The following is a 7,950-nucleotide window of genomic DNA, read 5'->3' on the forward strand; positions in this document are numbered from 1 at the left end:
TTTTTTTTTTTTTTTTTTTTTATTCATAGCATTACCTTATTTTCTGCAACTTCCCACTGGAATTCATTATTATAGATCTTTTGCATATCACAGATGTAGCATTTTTCAGTTGAAAATTCATGCTGACAATGTTTTCTAGAGTTTATGTCTGGAGTACATTATTATTGACTACATTTTGGGGTACACATTTCTTCATTTGGTACTTCTTATCTTTATGATTCTTAAAAATACTATTCACAAACACAGGGCTCCTTGCAACAGGAGCGGGGTGAGAGAGAGAGAGAGAGAGGGCTGATATCAGGGCCGTGGTGGAAATTAGACCCTGATTAGGAGGTCAGAGAGGCTTACAGGGCTGCAGAAAATGTGACAGCATAAATTATAGGCTCAAAAAATTAAAACAATATAGTTGTATTTCAAAATAAAAAATACTTCCTGTATAGTTAATACTTTTGATTCCTCTGAGATGGTAATATATAGGGAAAGCTACATTTTAGCATGCCAAGGTAGAGGAAAGCATGTTCAAAGTTTGCTGTTTTTAGGAATAAATGTTTATGAAATGACCTAGGGTTTTGCTCAAAGCAGTCTCTCTTGTCTTTTAAGCACTCTGTGCTAGTAATTGACTACAAAAAGCTTTGAGGTCTTTGGGATTTTGTTAAAGTGCCTGGATACCAGTGTTAGGGCCAGAGGTAGACCTTCTTTATTTTTGTACATTGTCGTAATTGTTTGCTCATAGCCTACACTCAGGCAAGCATCTTTTAAAAAATAGAAATATGAGCATCCTTATAAGCAACCACTTACATGTGGTTACCATACATTTCTGTACTTGTTCACACAATGACATTGTAACTTTGGTTAGTTACTCTCCTCATGTCTTCTGAGCTTTATGTACACTTGCAGAATTTAGAGATCTCTAAACTAAATCGAAGATAATTTACTATTCATCATATTTTCTGAGGTAGAGAATAAGTTATATATTCATCATCTTTACTGAGGCATACTTGACAAGTAAAAATTGCAAATATTCAAAATGTCAAATGTGACATTTTGAAAAAGATACACATTGTGAAATCATCACTACAAGGAAGCTAATTAGCATATCCAACACTTCACATGCTTATCGTTTTGTTTATGTGTGATAAGAATACATAAGATCTACTCTGTTAGAAAATTTCACCTACAGTGTTGCCTCATTTGTTGAACTCAGTTCATTCCAAATTCGTGTTTGAACACTGAAAAGTTTGAGAACTGAGCATGTTTTTTTCCCATAAGAAATGATGGAAAATTAAATAACTGGTTATGAGGCCCCAAAATTACACTTATAAATTAATTTTTCCAGGACTTTCACAAATATCATAATGATTTATTTCTGTAACTTGATCGTGGTTCTCACAGTTTCCTATTAGCTTTACTAGTTGTATCACTGACTTGCTTTGGACTGTGGTTATGATATTTTACACAAAAAAGTGCAAAACTAAGGCACAATGGAAAATGTTTTAACACATTAAGACAAGTGCTATCTGTTATCTGGGGGAGAATGGAGCTTAGCCTGAAGTGTCACCCTTTGTGTCTGCAGCAAGATGTGGCATCTCACTCTAAGTCATTACAAGTTTCTTTCAAGTCAAATTTGCAGTTCGACTATCAAGTAAAGTTATGCATACAGAGCAGATTCTTTTTTTGACTTTGCTGTTCAATAGTGGAAAGTTAGAGCTTGGGAGATGTCACTGAATATGGAATATTATTTTGAGTGTATTTATTGTTCTATACATTAGCCCTGAATGATTTATTGACCTTATAACTACAAGCTTATGCCTCTGACTATGATCTCTCCATTATTCCAATGTCCTTTCTCCTGCCAACCACAAGTTTACTCTTTATTTCTCTGATTTAGAATTTTTAAGATGCCGCATATATGACAATGTGCCGTATACATATTTCTGTGCTTTGTCTGTTTCCCTTGGCACAGTGCCTTCCAGATTCATCCATATTGTTGCAAATAGTTAAATTTCCTTCCTTCCTTTAATTCTGAATGTATATTGTATGTCCTTTATCCATTTGTACACTAATAAACAGTTAGGTTACTTCTATTTTTTTACTATTGTGAACAATATTTCAATGGAAATGGCAGTGTAGTTGTCTCTTAGACATACTCATTTTATTTATTATGATATATACTCAGAATTGGGTTTGTGGGTCATAAGATTGTGCTTTTATTCGATAAAGGATTTTCTAATTCATTTTTCCACTAAAAGAATATAAGGATTATTTTTTTCTCTTTATTCTCACCAGTACTTTTTATCACTGGACTTTTGATAATAGCCATTCTATCAGGTGTAAGGTTTTGTTTTTCATTGACCCAATGATAGATAGTATTGAACACCTTTTCATAACACATCATTTCGATGTGTTCTTTGGAAAAATGTCTAATTGGAACCTTTGCCCATTTTTAACAAGGTTACTTGGGATTTCATTATGGAGTTGTGTGGGTTCCTTGTGTATTTGGATATTATCCTCTCACCAAATAAATTATTCTTAAATATTTTCTTCTATTTTGTGGAATCTTTTTACATTTTACCGACTTTTGACTTTGTTGTGAAGAAAAATTTTACTTTGTGTAGTTCCACTCATCTCAATTTACCTTTCCATATTTTTGTGGCGTATCCAAAAAATGATTGTCAACTACAACTACATAGAGTTCTTACCTGTGTTCCTTTTGTAATAATATGATTTTAGGTCTTAATGTTTATTTCCTTAGTCCATTTCTGTTGATTTTGTTTATGATGTAAGATAAGGACTCAGTTTCATCTTTTTGCATGTGAGTGTCTGGTTTCCCAATGCTATTTATTAAAGAAACGTTCTTTTCCACTTTGCATATTCTTAGTACACTTGTCAGATTAATTGACCATACATGCATGGGTTTACTTCTGGGTTTTATTTTCTGTTCTATTTATCTGCATTTCTATATTCATGATAATACCATGTTTTGATTACTATTGCTTGGCAATAAATTTAGAAATGAAGAAATGTTATGCTCTTGCATTTGTTCTTATTCAACACTTAATCAGATAGTCTTTTGAGATTCCATATAAAATTTAACAATTTTTTTTCTTTTTCTATGAATATTTCCACTGGATTTTTGATGTGGAGTGCATTGTGTTTGCAGAGTGCTTTAGGTAATATGAACATTTTCTTAATTCTGAATCTTTCAATCCATGAGCACATGATAGACATCTTTCCATTTATTTATGTTTCAATTTTTTCATTAATATACACTTTTCTTTCAACTGATCATTTATTCTTATCACTTTTTAAATTTTGTTCTTCTTGATGCTATTATAAATGGATTTGTCTTCATTTGTTTTTTGATTATTTATTTTTAGTATGTAGAAATACAACTGATTTTTATGTGTTAATTTGTTAAAGACTAAGTGTATTTTTATAGCTCCGCATAGTGATTTCTCTATTTTTATGCTCAATATTATATCCAGAACTGGAGTGAAATGTTAGAGATGAGAAGAATAAACAAAATGCTTCCTCTCTTATATCTCTATGCTGAGGCCGCTCTACTATACGGATACTTGTATTGCCTTTACTGTCTTCCAATATTTGTTGAAATATTTAAGGGACAAATAAACATTATCTTTCTGTATCATTATTTATCTCATCTACGGTAAGAATGCACAGCAACTGCTGTCTTCCTGTCAACTCATTAACTATGAGTTTTTAGCAACACGAAAAAACTGAATTAAAAGATTCATGAGCATTCGTATGATCTTATGCATAGGAAATAAGCTTCATTTGTACATCACAGGCATATAAAATCTAATCCTTGTGGATTATGAAGGGATATAATTTTAGTTTCAGTTACTGACTATATTCCCAGTGACAAGTAAGTTCCTAATGGCTTTAACTTCTTTGTTTTGCTATAATATGTATGCATGTATATATATATATATTTGCTTTTTACTTGTCAGGTTTGCAGTACATAATGATCACAATCATCATGGGAAGTTGGTATATGTATATAATACAACACAATTCTTTTCTCTCTCTCTCTCTCTCTCTCTCTCTCTTTTTTTGACCCTAACTCTTCCCCTCCCTCCTTGCTCCTTCCAACTCTTGGTCCCTTTCCCATTTGTTAAAGCTCTACTTTCATCATTTTCCCCCTTCAATTCTTTTTTTTTTTTTCATTCTCTCTCTCCCCACAAGAGAAGTAGAGAGATCACTTTAAAAGTTCATTTCCGTGATTTAGCGTTAGCTATCTCTGTGTTCTGCGAAAGCCAGGAGGTAAAATTAGAAGGTACTAATCTTCTATCATTTCACATTCTTTTTATGGGGGCAATTGATAGACTGTATGTTCAACTACTTCTGAGCACTGATATACCATCTATATAATACTGCATTTTTATAATTAGTGCTTCCATAAGACCATGTAAATTGATTGGATTTATAGGCAATACTACTAACAAAGGATTCTAAAAGTCTTAACATTAGATTAGTTTTAATTTTTGTCCAGTACCTTTTACTTCTTAGTCTTAGTTATGTTTCTTATTATGCAAACTATTCTCTTCAGTAAATTTCATTTTTATTTTTAGTCCCTCCTTGAGTAGCTTTATGAATAGATTCCAAAAGTCATCTTTGTATTTTTGTTTGAATATTATTTTAATTTATCTTTAAATAAATAGTTTTAGATGACCATATATACTTTTCAGTTTATATTGCACACCCCCATCCTATTCCAACCCTGTCTTCTGTCATAAAATTTTGCTGATAAGAACTAGTAGTTTGGGAATACTTGTTCCATTGTAGAAAAATATGACTCTCCATATAGACATGTAGGATTTTCACCATTCTATTGAACTTGTGAAATTTCATGACTATGTAAGCTAAGTGTGAATCTTCCTCTGTTTCAAACTCTCCGTGGATACTCTATCTGAAAACATCAACGTCCTTTTCAAAAAACATTATTTTAGTTCTTGCTTTCTCTTCTGCTTTTTTCCTTCTTACTACCTGTAATTCCTATTATACCTCTAAGATTCTCAGATCTTTTTTTTCTTTTTGCTTTCAATAGTCTATCATAATTTTCCCCAACATATAGATATATCTTGATTATTTATCTCCTATTGAAATCTTATTGACTAGGTGTGAATTTACTAGTGACCAATGGTCATGTGTGACATTCTGTGAAGGATCTAAGATTTTAAACTGCATTCAGGGTAACAGGTTTGATTGGTGTTAACAACAGAAATGAAACTCTTGCATCAGAGAAAAGGGATTTATGATAATATGTTGTGCATGATAATATGTTGTGCAAGTTCTCTAGGTCATAATTCCTACCTGATTCCATGTGTGAAACTCGTTATCTGCTCAAGTGCTATAAGCAAGAAATCACAGGCTACAAAATTAAAAATATTTAAAAATGGGTATGAGGCATTCCTGCCTTCCAATCCAGAAGTAAACACCACTGTTGTCTTCCAAGATTTTAAGCAAATTTTCCCTTTGTTTTGTAGGAAAGTATTATTGCTATTTTTGAAGGATTCTTACTATTCAAATAACTTTGAAAGGAGTCTCTGAAACAAAAACTCATATTCCTTTCTTCACAAGATGTTCAGATATATGAGAAATTTAAGAAGCACTTTCCAAGCGTTACTGTGTGTCACATTTAACTTTTTCAATTTTGGAAATAACATTGTTTTCAGATTTTTTTTTCTTTTTTATTCATTTTTTCAAGCCAGAGTTTTGGGAAAGAAGGAAAAGTTCAATTTTATCTGTAGTGTAATTATCTTAAAGTGATTTTTAAGAACTGTCACCTATTTTCTAGGTTAGTGTTTTTAAAATTTTCATGTGCGTAGGCCACTTTGTGAATTTGTTTAAATACAGATTCTGATTTAGTGGCTTCATGAAAGGACTGGAGATTCCAAATGCCTAGCAGGATTCTGATGATGCGACACTGTTATTTTTTAAGAAACAATTTGACTACCAAGAGTCTATTAGCCAAGTTGCTTCAGGGGCCTATTTGTTTACTTTAGTTTCACTTTTCATATGTTTAATTTTCTTTCTAAATCTTGTGTTGTCCACATTTAGGAATGGAGGTCTCTAAAGAATAGTATGATTTATTTAAGTGTCTGTCTTTAAATCAGACTTCTCCCTGTGAGAACTGACGTTCAATTGCTTCTCCAAAAGGAAAAGCTTCTCTGAGGGTAACAACTAAGTAAACAGCATCAAAAATTCATTTTTTCCCTAAGAGTAATAAGAATGCTGGCAATAACATTTTCAGAACCTTGAATATACCCAAAGTCTTGCAACAATCCAAGGAACATTTATTCAAGAATAAAAGCTGAATTTCAATGACAGCAGTCAGCTCTGTGGGTGTTTTAACTTGCCCTATTTTCAACCATCTCTTCCTAGTTGTGTTGTATCCTTGAAAAACACCACTCTTACAAATATGGGGAAAACCAGCATCCTAGTCTCTCTGGGGTTCTATTACACAGTACCACTGGCTGCGTAGTGTATAAACAACAAATATATTTTCCAAAGTTCAGACAGTTGGGAAGAAGGAGATCAAGGCACTGGCACATTTGATGTCTTGGGGAAAGCCTTGAAGGGTTGAGGGATCTCTGTGGAGTCTCTTTTGTAAGTGCATTTATCTCATTAATGAGGGCTCTGCTTTCATGACCTGATCGCCTTCCATAGGTTCTGCTTCCTAACATGAATACGTTGGGGGTTAGAATTCCAACCTAAAAGCTTTAGGGCAACGCACTCATAATGCAATCACTGGTTAGGAAACAATTGTTTTGAAGCCCCTCTAAAATTCTATTTTTATAGAATTTCAATTATTTGACCTTTCTGGCTAAATAAACTTTGTGGAAATGATTTAATAACATTTTTCCCCCTTAGTGGCGTGTCAGTGTTTATTTTTTAGCCAGTTAAATAAAATTTCTGTTTTTTTTTTCTTTTCTGGGTAACAGGTCTGTGATAATTTTATTCTTCAAATATTTATTTACTATACTTAAGTGAAATATATCCTACAAGAAAAAATTTGAACTTTAGAAAAGCTTTCGGTTAATACATGTGTGGGGGAGTACTGGGGATCAAACTCAGGACCTTGTATTTGCGAGGCAGACACAGTGCCAGTGAGCTAAATCCCCAGCCCAACATTATGTATTTGTAAAGTTAATGGCTAGATATATATTTTGAATATATTTTTTATTTTATTTATTTATTTTTTTGGTGCCGACAATCAAGCCCAGAGGCTCCCATGTTTTACACGAATACTCTATTACTGTGCTACATCCCCAGCCTTAATCAGGAGATGTAAGGGAATATGTGTATTTCTCCCTGAAAAACTTAAAATGAAAGAATCATAATACGAACTTTAGCAAACTCACTTTAAATTATATTGAGTCAAGGGGCGAAATTTTTGTAGAATCCTCAGCATAATTTTTCCTTTAATATTTTGATAAAGTGATATAAATCAAAGAATAAAATTAACTGACACAATTTTATATAATTTAAATATTGGTGAAAATGCTGGCATTTTACAAATAATCCGTCCTAATTCCTGTATCTGATACTCACCTTTCAGGTATATATTCACAACTAGCAAATGCCTCGTTTTAAATAACACATTTGTGTGTGACCTTTTAAGAAAATTACCAATGTCTTTGTTTAGAGAGCAGAGGGCATGCATTTCACAGTGCGTTTCCCACTAAATGGAGTATATTACTCCAATATCACAGTCACGTTGTCAGGAAGTGGCACTTCATTAAGATAATGTGACCTTTAAAATATTCTTCCTACCTTTTACTATGTCTTTGGTATTGGGATTTGTATTTTAATTTCTATAGCTTTTTGATAGGTTGGAAGTAAAAAGTAATTGAAGGCTACATCCCTTATTTCACTTCAGCTATACATTGTGTGTGGTTTTTTTTTTTTTTTTTTTTTTTTTTTTTC

At 32.5% G+C, this 7,950-nt stretch overlaps 1 protein-coding gene across 3 annotated transcripts in view; it reads left to right on the forward strand.

The window, feature by feature from the left end:
* Nucleotides 1-7,950, forward strand: part of Naaladl2 (N-acetylated alpha-linked acidic dipeptidase like 2) — an 853,454-nt gene that overhangs the window by 155,512 nt on the left and 689,992 nt on the right. The window lies entirely within an intron of this gene.

The sequence above is a fragment of the Fukomys damarensis genome, unplaced genomic scaffold (assembly GCF_012274545.1).
Source record: "Fukomys damarensis isolate Sample0158 unplaced genomic scaffold, DMR_v1.0_HiC HiC_scaffold_12, whole genome shotgun sequence".
NCBI classification, from domain to species: domain Eukaryota; kingdom Metazoa; phylum Chordata; class Mammalia; order Rodentia; family Bathyergidae; genus Fukomys; species Fukomys damarensis.